This window comes from Hibiscus syriacus, unplaced genomic scaffold, assembly GCF_006381635.1.
Source record: "Hibiscus syriacus cultivar Baekdansim isolate YM2019G1 unplaced genomic scaffold, ASM638163v2 tig00000329_pilon, whole genome shotgun sequence".
Classification (NCBI taxonomy): domain Eukaryota; kingdom Viridiplantae; phylum Streptophyta; class Magnoliopsida; order Malvales; family Malvaceae; genus Hibiscus; species Hibiscus syriacus.
In genome coordinates, this window is record NW_024061782.1 from 2200998 (window position 1) to 2212905 (window position 11908).

At 29.3% G+C, this 11908-nt stretch overlaps 1 non-coding gene across 1 annotated transcript; it reads left to right on the top strand.

The window, feature by feature from the left end:
* Positions 1-1337: 1337 nt before the first annotated feature.
* On the top strand, positions 1338-1410 carry TRNAR-UCU. Its single transcript has one exon. It is a non-coding gene; the product is annotated as a tRNA-Arg (tRNA).
* Positions 1411-11908: the final 10498 nt, after the last annotated feature.

Here is an 11908-nt window from a genome sequence, read left to right on the forward strand (position 1 = left end):
TTATAAAAACTAAAATAAAATGTATATTTTTCTCATTTTGTACATGTATGGTTGGATTAAAATTAAATGATTAAAATTGTATTATATTGAATGTAAAAGCTATAATTTTATTGGTACTTTTCATTGCATTGAATAACAATATATATATATATATATATTAAAAGGTAAGTCCAGTTTATAATAGAGCTTCTTATAGCGTGACTAGTTTGTGAACTGTTTGTGTAGCATTAATTTATGTTTGTTTATCAAAGTAAATAAATGAGTATAAATAAATTGTGTGTTTATTTAGTAAATGAACACGAATAGAGGTATGTTAGATTCGTTTATGTTTGTGAACAAGTTAGTTTATCGATTCATTTCTAAGTTTGTTTATAAATTTTTCTATTGACTTGGTTATGAGTTTGTTTACTTGTTTTTTTTTTCCTTTTTTTTACATTTAAATATTATGAAGGTAGGGACTAAACTGTATATTAGGTGAACTTTGGAGTTCAATCTATGAAGCTTAAGGAAATTAAGGATTTGTGGTGTAATTTTGCTATTTTCTTTGGCTTGTAAATAAAAGTATAATCTTGAAAGATTATTTTGTCTCTTGTAAATGCCAAAATGAATTATTTTTAGCGAAAAATATTTATTAGTTTTAAGTTTTAATATTTTTATAGATCGTTTATCATTAATTTTTAAATAAAAATTAGAAAGTTTTTTTATTAAGTTTAATCTTGAAATCTTCCAAAATAAAAATATAAAGATAAAAGTTTAATTAAAATAAAATTTTAATTATAAACTTTAGTCACGTAAAAGTATAGTCGCAAATTTACACATAATTATTTTACAATGAAAAGTTGGATTAAAATGATAGTTTTTTTCCTTTAATCTAATAATAAAAAAATAGCAATATTATTATGTATAAATAAAATGATACATAAAAAGAAAAAAATAGTAGCATTAGTCAGATTTATAATAAAATTTTGAAATAATTTTTAAATATCATAAATGAATTAAAGTTACCTAATTAATAAATTAAGGTTAAAGTACATAAATAGATCATTAAATTGTGTTAGAATAATTTTTCATAAAATTTCAAAAGTAACAAAATATCATTAACTTCTCAAACATTACAAAATGATCACTAAAAATAACGTTTAAACTTATCAAAAGTTATCACTATTTTATAACATATAATGAGAATTTTATAATAATTTAATAAATTTAATGATTATTTTATAATTTTAAAAACTTTAATAACTGAAAAATCATTTCAACATATTTTAGAGATTATTTGTGTATTTTAACAAAGAATAAAATTATGATATAATTTTACCTTAAAATAGAATACAGTAGCACCTATGGCCTAATGGATAAGGCGCTTGACTTCTAATCAAGCGATTGTGGGTTCGAATCCCACTGGGTGTGTATATTTTAACTTTTTTCCTTTCTCATAAAAAACCCAACGGCTAAATTCAATCTTAAGCATCGGAGAAGGACAGCTATAAGGCTGTAACCAAATCCATATTTGTGCTCCATTTGACCGAGCTATCCCCTTAACCAAACCCAAAACCACTGAATCAACCCCAGTAAAAGTACAAATAATAATAACAATTTATTTGATATAATTATAAGATAATATATGCTTTAAAAAAATTAACTATGTATATTACATATACACTCTCCATACTCAATTATTTAAATTTAAATGTTTTAAAAATAATATTTTTTATCATTGAAATCACTCAATGAACTCAATACATATTATATATAATTCATTTTATTAATAGCTCTTAAATCACTAGTACCATTATTTACCATAAAATTATTTTACTATGCATTCTAAACATTTTTTTTCTAGAATCTATCAAGTGATCTTAATAGTTAGAGGGAGTATAATTCTCCCTAAAGGTCATAAATTTGAGTAATTGTGTACGCATGGTGTGTATTGTCAAATGGTTAAGAAAAATATTAATTGTAATCATCTTAAACTATTCAAAAAAAATATTATTTTACCCCACCCAAATAGGAGTGTTGGGTAAAGCTACACAATGGTGGTGACAATTAATGAGAATAAGTATTTTACTCGTGTTTTAATTTAAGAAAATAGAACAAGAAAACTAAGAGTTTGTTTGGTTTAAGAAAATGTATATTTTTTCATTTTATTTTCTTAAAAATATAGAAAATTATTAAGAAAACATGTTCGGTTGTAAAATCATAAAATAATTTCTGAAAAATAAAAATAAGCGAAAATATGAAAATTAAAAAAATATTTTAAGTATTTTCATTGAAATTATTTTGAAAATTTAAAAAAATAAGAAAACAAATAATTTTTTTTTTAATTTAACTTACCCGTGTTTAAATCTTTTAACAACAATTTTTTATTTAATGGTGTTTGAAACCCTCAAACTTTTTCAAAAAAGAAAATCATTGTGTTAATGATTTTTTTTACACTCAATGTAATCTTTGAACTAAACTTTTTTAATAATTTAATTTTTAGTATTTTTATATCTAATGCAATAAATATATTACTATTGTTTACATTTTATATTTTAAATTTAAATAATTTCTTTTTTAAAAAATAATTAAGTCCTTAAACTTTCTAAAAAAAATTAATTTAGAGAGATCATTCTATTTTTTAGCTGTACAAAATTTAGAGAGATCGTTATATCCTTAGGGGGCTATTCTTCCATTGTGACGTTTACCCACATCGGGATAAATTCACTTCTAAAGCAGTGAATTACCACGACACGATTATCGTTCTGTTTGGTTATTTTATTTAACAGTTTCCAGTCAATACTAACATTTCGATTTGCAACTGTCAATTTTACCAATACGTTCTTACAGTGCACTTTGTCAGAGTTCTAATCAAGTATTAAATTTCACAAAACATTTACAAAATGATCACTAAACTTTATTGAACTATGAAAAATAGTCATTAAACTTATTAGTCGATTAAATAATTATCCTTAAACTTATAAAAATTTATCACTATTTTTATAATGTGTAATGAAAATTTTGTAATAGTTTTGATAAGTTAATGACCATGTAATAAGTTTTAAAACTTTAATAACCAAAAAGATAATTTTGATATAGTTCAATGATTGTTTGTGTATTTTTAACCTATGGCCTAATTGTGGGTTCGAGTCCCACTGTGTGTGTAAAGTAACGTTAAGTGTTTTTTTTTTCTTTGGTGTCGTTTGTTTGGAGGAAAGATTATTACTTTTAAGAATATGATTTTCGGATTATTGATATATTATTAAAAACTTTAATTGATAAAATATTCTAGTAAAAGTAAAATATTGTGATATTAATAGTTGATTTGGTAGTAATTAAAAATATTGACCGATCATTTATTAATGATGATTGATTGATCGTTGTTCGAGGTTGATCACTCATTGATCGTACACCATAATATCTAAAGCTACACTTAATTTTTTTTAACAAATACTAGATTTTTTAAGACAATGATATTAAAAAACATAAAATTATTTTTGAATTATTTAAAGATTTGTATTAAAAAGAACACACATACACTTTCTCATAATTGAACATATCATGTCGGAGTTCACTTCACTATGTAATTCATACTGCTTCAAAGATCACATTTGTGTAATTTCTTATTGAAACACTAAAGATGGACACATGTTAAATAATAATTTACCATCACAGACTATGGTTGGACTCTTAGTGCCATATGCATCGTAGTATCACCAGATCTTTGTCGTAGTGGTCACAATGAAATCAATCACACTACCAAACGAACACCAATCACTGAAAGATGCGGTTCTAACTCCCTAAACTTTCCAACAATGATTTAATTCATAAAGTTTGTAAAATCATTTGGGGTGTAAGTATGAAAAAATTATGGGTGAAAGTGTAATTGTACAGAAGTTAGAGTCCTTGTAACATAATTTGTCCAAAAATGATTGTGTAAGAGAATCGGGCTTAAATTTGATGTCAAAATACAAGAATAGAAGAATTTTTTTTTTGACCTTTTTCATTTCTTTCTCTAATCGTTTTAATGGCTGCTTGAGAAGGGATTTATTTATTTTCTCGTATTCCTCGCTTTAATAATGAATTTATTTTTCCTAGGTGATTCTTTACAAAACTCTTTTTTCTTTAATTTTCAAGAAAAATCAGTGTAGAGAGAGTTTTGAATATTTAGGATTTAAGTATTTAAGAAGATTGATGGAACCATTTTTTACAACACTCGTGTTGTGGTTCGAGGAAGAAGGGATTACAAAAGAGAAAGAAAGGTAAGATTTCAGATGTTTATTGCAATTAAAATTCTTCAGATAATGATTTTTGTACATTCTGATTTCTTATATACAACTAAATCCCTTATATGACTTTGTAGGGTCAACTACAACTAAAAACAAGTCAACCGTTTACATACTATTGGACTTACCTACTGAATTCCAAATCCCCAATTCTTTTTGAAGTAAACCCTAGCTCATCTTCCTCTCCCTTCATGGTCATGACAATACCCCGGCTGCACTCGAGCTTTGTCCCCAAGGGCAAGGCTCAAAATCGAGGAATTGGGACTTCAAAACCCACTCGTTTCTTTAGAAGATTGACATGAAACACGGGATAAACCCTAGAATTTTGGGGAAGATCCAATTTATAGGCTATTAAACCCACTTCTCCATTACCTTGTAAGGTCCATAAAAACATATCGAACCTTCAAATTGTTTTCTCAGAGCCACAGTTCACTACTTGTAAGGTTGCAATTTAATGTATACTTCATCTCTAATTTGAAATTCGCTCTGTGTATTTTTTATTAGCATATTGTTTCATCCTGTGTTAATGCCTAATTAATCTATTCTCTTGTTTGTAACAAGTCTTAAAAAATATAGACTTATGAATTTCACGTCCGCTCCATCATAGGGGGCTTATACCCATTGAGGGATTCAAAAGGTGTAGTGCCCAAGGCAGTATAGTAATTGGTGTTATACCACCATTCTTCCTGGACAATTATTGAGCCCAACTTGTAGGTTTTTGAAAATAGAAACTTCATGGGTATTGTTCCAGGCATTAGTTCAAACGCTCCGTCTGATAATCTATTTCTTGATGATAGGAGGTACTAAATAAGGTAGTGGTACACAATTGCTTCAGTAACCCCCTCCAAAACACACTAGTAAACATCTTATCTCTGTCCGAAATTATTATATGTGACTGCCCATGTAACTTGTAGATCTGATTAAGATAAAACCTTACCACCTCAACTGTTGTATAGGGATGATATAGCCGAATAAAGTGTCCATATTTGATGAATTTATCAATAATCACAAAAATAGAATTTATAACACCCTAAATTTTAGGCTAGAAGTTCGGTAAACTGAGAGGCATTTGAACCCCTTGAATTTCATAATTTAAGTCATTGGGCTTAATTGGGTTGGAATTGAGCCCAATTAGCCATCAAAAGCAGATTTTTGAATTGCAAAAAGATGAGGAAGAACCTAGAGTATGATTACCCCATTTTAAAAAGATGAAGTATTTGTAGACAGAAAACTTGGACTTATGGTTGTTAGTTCCGAAATGGTGGCTCTTTAGAAGTTATTGTTGTTAGTAATGCGTAGACGTTTTTTAGAGTATTGTTGGGGTTTTTAGGTGAATGCTTTCGGTTTTTGAGAACAACTTATTTTTTGTTCAATTGGATAAGGGGGTCTGGATCGATTGTTGTTCATTTTGGAGCTATTGGATTTGCATATTGGAGTTTTGATCGATCTTCTCGTGGCCTGTGTAGCTCCCTTGATTTCCACATTTTTGGGTGAGTTTTAGATGTCATTCTATTATTTAGTTGTTATTGTTGAATTGTGCTTTGGTGCCTCTTTGTAGGAGGTTATGTGTTGTAATAACATCAGCAGGCTAGTTGTGTCTTTGTAGTCTCCTGTATGCTCTTTCCACCTCATGGTTTGCTCTTTTTCCTCCAAATAGGTTTAGGGAGGTTTTTTAATGAGGTCCATGGGGTGGTGTACCTTGTATCCTTATCAATACAAAGTACCCATTTTTTTTTAAAAAATATGAAGTATTTTCATATTCTTCATCTCCTCATTCTCATCATTTTCTTTTTTCCCTCTCATTTCTCTCCAAGCTCCATAAATAAAAGGAAGTACTTTGAGCCATTTCCTACTACTTTCAAGTTTCATTTTCATCTTAAATTTCTCCAACAACATCATTTTTATGATTCAAAGCTTTGGGTTCTTTGTTTACAAGAAAAGTGGGGGTTTTATCATCCGAGTCTTGGTGGAGAGTGATTGCTAGCTAAAGGAGTTTCATTTCGAGATTCAAACATCAAGTTAGTGTATTTCTAATCCTTTGGAGTGTTAATGTAACACCCAACCCGTACCCGACCCGAAAACGAGTCCGAGATGTCACATTGACTCTTCAAAACAATTTCCTTACAAAATAACCGAACATTTGGACTTATATTAAGAAAATACGATAATATATTGTTGAATTATGTTCGTTATAACAAATTGAAAAAATATGTTTTCGATGAATAATACTATACGGTATGAATAGTACTATACTGTATGAATAGTATTATACTGTATGAACAATATCGTAAACAATAATAAACAATACCATGAACAGTACTATGAACAGTACCGAATGTTAAAATTTTCTAGAATTGAACAATGGTACCGATATCCTGCTACAATGTACCGATACCCTTGCTACAGTAACTTTCAACAAAACATATAAAATTTAAAATACTTAAACTTTCAATACTATAAGTTACCGTTTACATATATACATTTAAAACATTACAAAACTTGTCAGAGCATATACCATTTAAAATATTAATTACATGCCAACTACTTTCACTATCCAAAATACATATGATACAAAATTATTTTCTGATATGATCTTCGGTAAGAAGAAACCGACCTGTCTTGCTCCATATTGCTCTTTATTCTTCTCGAAACCTACGTGTGAAACAATCACACGCTAAGTCTACGACTTAGTGAGGCATATAAACATATAATGGAAATCATAAAGCATTTAATGTAACAAAATGTATACATGCACATATACCATCATTCTCTTAATCTCTATCATAATCATTAACCCATTTATCATATGATCTTGTACTTATCATTTCTGTATATCATGTATCCTTTCATATAATCAATTCACACATATACATATATCAATAACATGCTTATCGGTACTTATATTACTATCACTAATTTCTTTTTATCATATAAGCATATACTGAACATTTCTATACATACCATGAAGCACATACATCATTTCACAACAGAGCACACATAGAATCACATCAATTGATTTATTTACTCTCTTAAAATCCCATGTATACTTTTGAGAACTTAAGGTATGTGAGTACATTGAGGTTGTGCACTATTATGTTGTCATCACAGCTCGTATAATTGTCCCGAAGGACCTATCCATAGGTCATAAAGAACCTAGGTAAATTGTCCATATGTTCCTTAGAACATAGGTATACTGTCCATATGTCCCGAAAGACATAGGTAATTCTGTCCATATGTTCCATAGAACATAGGTAAACCCTCGACTCTTGGCATGCCAACTATATCACTAGCTCTCATATCACATAACATGGGCATGATCATTTATATCATTTCACATATTCACATGCACATTTCACTTTTCATATGATTTCATAATCATATGTCACTTAGCTTATAACACTTCTCTTGTGTTCATATGACATGTAAATCATTGTCATATCTTGTTCTCATATGCTTCACATATATCAATATCATTTGACTTATTTCACTTTATTACATTAAAAGATAGACATATAGTCTTATGTGCCCTATCAATAGCATCTGTTCATATAATCTCATTTTTCCTTATCAGTAAATACTACTTATTTTATCTCACCTTTCCATTTATTTACATACACCACATAGCATTTACAAGAACATACCCACTCATATAATCAAACATACATACATTTCATGTCATTCATTTCATTCTCTATATCCTTATCACATAGCTTATTTTATTTCTCATGTTCTTATGTAAGCACATATGTCATGTCTTGTTTACTTATATTCATATATATATATATATATATATCACACACATAGAACAACATGTCAAACATATCACATATACATGTAATCATGTAAATCATGTCACATACCATAACATTTTTAAGAGTTACTTCTTACCATAGTAACTCCGTCACTGGCTCATCGCAAGCCAATGTTAGTTCTATAACATAAGCACAAATTAAATTGCACTCAACTTAGCCTTGCTTTGATTCGATCCTAATTCTTTGATTGTTCCAGAACTTGTTTAGGCTCAATATCTACATAAACATAATTTCCGAGATGATTATCAGAAGCCTAAACCTTATAACTTGATGTTAATAACTTAAGCTAGTTTAATGAACCAAAATTCCATTTTTCCTTTAGGGGGTATCGATACCCTCCCTAAGGTATCGATACCCTTATTACATTATGTAATTTTTCGTTTAAGAGTGTATCGGTACCTATTGAATGAGTACCAAAACTCTTTGCCCAGAAATCACATTTTTAATCCTGAAAATCATCAACTCTTCACTCAATTCTTCTATTTTAAGCCCCTATCTTGTCATTAAACAAATTACCATTACATAAACCAACTTATATCCATATAAACCATCTTTATCTTACATATCCCATCATGATTCTTAAAACCAAGAATCTTACTAAATTTTCCATGTAATCCAAACTTTGATTTAACACTTATAACTTCTTATTCACACCTATGACAAGTCAAATTTAGTTTCAAAACCAACTTATCAACTCTTTTCCAGAAATTCACTTAAAAACCCATTCTCTTTAATCTTTCATAACTCCTTTATCTTTTGATTTTAAGATAACTTAAGCTTTTCTTAAGCTTAATTATCATCTAATGATCAAAACCCAAACTTTAAATCAACAATTAATCAACAAATTAGAAAACTTACCTTTGTTTGGCTCTCTCTCACGTATGAAGAAGAAGAATGAAGAGATCTTTGGAGAAATCTCTTAACCTTATCCCCATATATACATCATTATCATATCATTTCCAAGTCAGATGATCATTTTTCCCTTTAATTCCTTTGATAATTACTAATAACTTTCAGGAAATGTTTTCACTTAAATCATTGAACAATTCAACTATTATACTTTTATCATCAAATTCTGAAATTTTACAATTTGGTCATTAACCCGGTATTGAGGATGTTACATTTAAGGCTTTTATAAATATAAAGAAATTACTAAGATTTGTGTATTTGAACATTTTAGTGTTTATAATTGATTTTATGACCAAATAACATTTTAGAAGTAAACAATGTGTTTTTATGACACTTTAATACCCTAAGTAACTTCTTAAAACTTTAGCAACTGATTAAGAACCAACTAAGACATTTCAAATGATTTTTGGGTGTTGGAAAGCTTAAATAAGACATTTATAGGTTCGAGTATCGATATTAGATGATTTGAGGCAAAATCTAGGGATTTCAGGCAGGGGGTATCGATACTGCTGGGAGAGTATCGATACTATCCCTATAGTATTAATACTCATGATATACAATATCGATACTAAACCCTATTTTCTACAACAAAAGCCATTTTCGGTACTAATACTAACAGGTTATCAATACTTAACCCTAGTGTATCGATAACGCAAGTAGAGTATTGATACTACTCACATTGGATGGTTAGATTTGACCTATTGAAGGCCTATAAGAGCTAAGGATGGTCCATATAGTAGAACTTAGCACGTAGGGGACATAAATGACCAAATGAGCCCTAAGACACTCGTAGGAGTGGGTTACAACCAGAGCATCCATAGTAGGCGTAATGCATCTAAGAATCATTAGTTGATCATATAGTGAATGCCTAAGAATGAAAGACAGTTATAAACGATGTACCAGCAAGCAGTATGGCATAATAATCATATTACAAAATAGCGGAGTTGCGTACTACAAGAATGTCAATGAATGGTGAACATACAGTTTTCCCTCCAATTTGAGGTTGAATTGAAAGAAAGTGTAGATAGAATGATTAAAGATCACTATTTAGTAATGAACCTGAGTCAGATATCAGGCTAGCTAGTGTTACAGACAACGAACAACAAACACAATAATCGTCATAAAATCAAGAAACGCATAGAGACTTTTCTAGAAACAGAGAACAACTAAAATGCCTTTAAGTAATGAACGACTAGAGTAGAGATGCTTAATAAAATAACAGAAGTAACAAACTAATAAACATTCGCATAATATTCTAGACGAGAGAACGAGCAAGATAGCAACTTGTTGAGTTAATCGATCGATGGAATCGTCCAAGAGGGGGGTGAATTAGCAAAAAAAAAATTGGTGGAAACTTTTGCAGAAAATTGAAAGTAATTGTACAACGATTTACAGTGGTTCGACTTTATCAACCAAAGTCTACGTCCACTACCTTAGTTATCCACACTAAGGATTTTCCAACAAATTCACTAATTTGTTCTTTTTTAGGCCAAAGAGATAACCTTACAACTCCCTCAAGAATATACTCCAATTCTTGAGAGCACTCTTTTCTCAAAGAGATTATTACAAATTTGTAAACTTATAAGAAAAACCTCACAAGGCAAATATGTTTGCACAATTCTAGAACAAAGAAAGAACACTCAAGAATAAATACAATTAAGCACAATAAGTGTTCTTGAAAGCAAAATAAATATTGAATGAAAAATAGGCTTGAAATGCTCAAACTTGAGGTTTGATGTTTTCTCTTTGATTCTCTCTTGATTCTAGTTGCTTGATGTTTCTTGTTTTGATCAATGGCTTCTAAGCTTGTTTAAATACACCTTGAATCACTTTTGAACGTTGGGGATGATTAGTGGAGTCAATAGAGCCGTTATTGTGTAAAAACAATTAATAAAACTGGTTGGGAGTGTCGGGGCATCGATGCATGACCATAGTGCATCGGTGCATTAGTGTAAAATTCAAATATTTTGACCATTGGAACACTTAGTGCATCGGTGCACCAAGTGTGCATCGATGCATAAAATGCATTCGATGTTTGAAAATAGCCTGAGTGCATCGGTGCATTGCTTGTGCATCGATGCATGAAATGCATTCGATGTTTTAATAAAACCCAAGTGCATCGATGCATGAAATGCATTCGATGTTCAATTTATTCAATGGTGCATCGATGCATCGGTGCATGCCTTTGAAAAATTGATTTAAGGCTTGATTTTGGTTCAAAATACTTTGTGAAAATTGTTTCAAAAAGAGTTTAAGTACAAATCACAATTTTACACATTTAGTAAGGATTAAAATTGATCTTGAAAGACTTGGAGTAATAATTTGATATCCGATTAATTAATTCGAATATACCTTAGAAAATCATTTGTAAAATCTTAAAATTCATTTAACTTAATTTGTTATATCAAAATATCAAAATGTTTTCAACAATCTCCCCTTTTTGGTATAACAAAACACTTGAGTAATTTTAAGATTTTCTTTGAAAAACTATTTTGAAAATCAAGTTTGAAATTACTCCCCCTTACTATAACATTTCTCCCCCTTTAAAACATTTTACACTTCTCCCCCCTTTTTTGTTAAATCAAAAAGACTCTAAAATAACTTTACACAAGGTTTTGAAAAACTTAGCCAATTTATATTTAGAAACTTAAAGATTAAGCTGCTAAGATCAAAGATCAAAAGAGATATTAGCCATTAGTTACATAATCAATATTCATAATAAAATGTGAAATGGCATAATTGGTCATAATGCAACTAATATATAAATGATGCAAGAATTAAACCAAACCAAATATTTATAATAAGTTCAAACAACCAATCATTCAACTCCAAAAATAGCAAAATGTTTAATCAATCAAAGTTTTAAGTTTAATCCCAAATACAATCAAACTAAAATAAGTCTAATCATCCATAGAATGATCA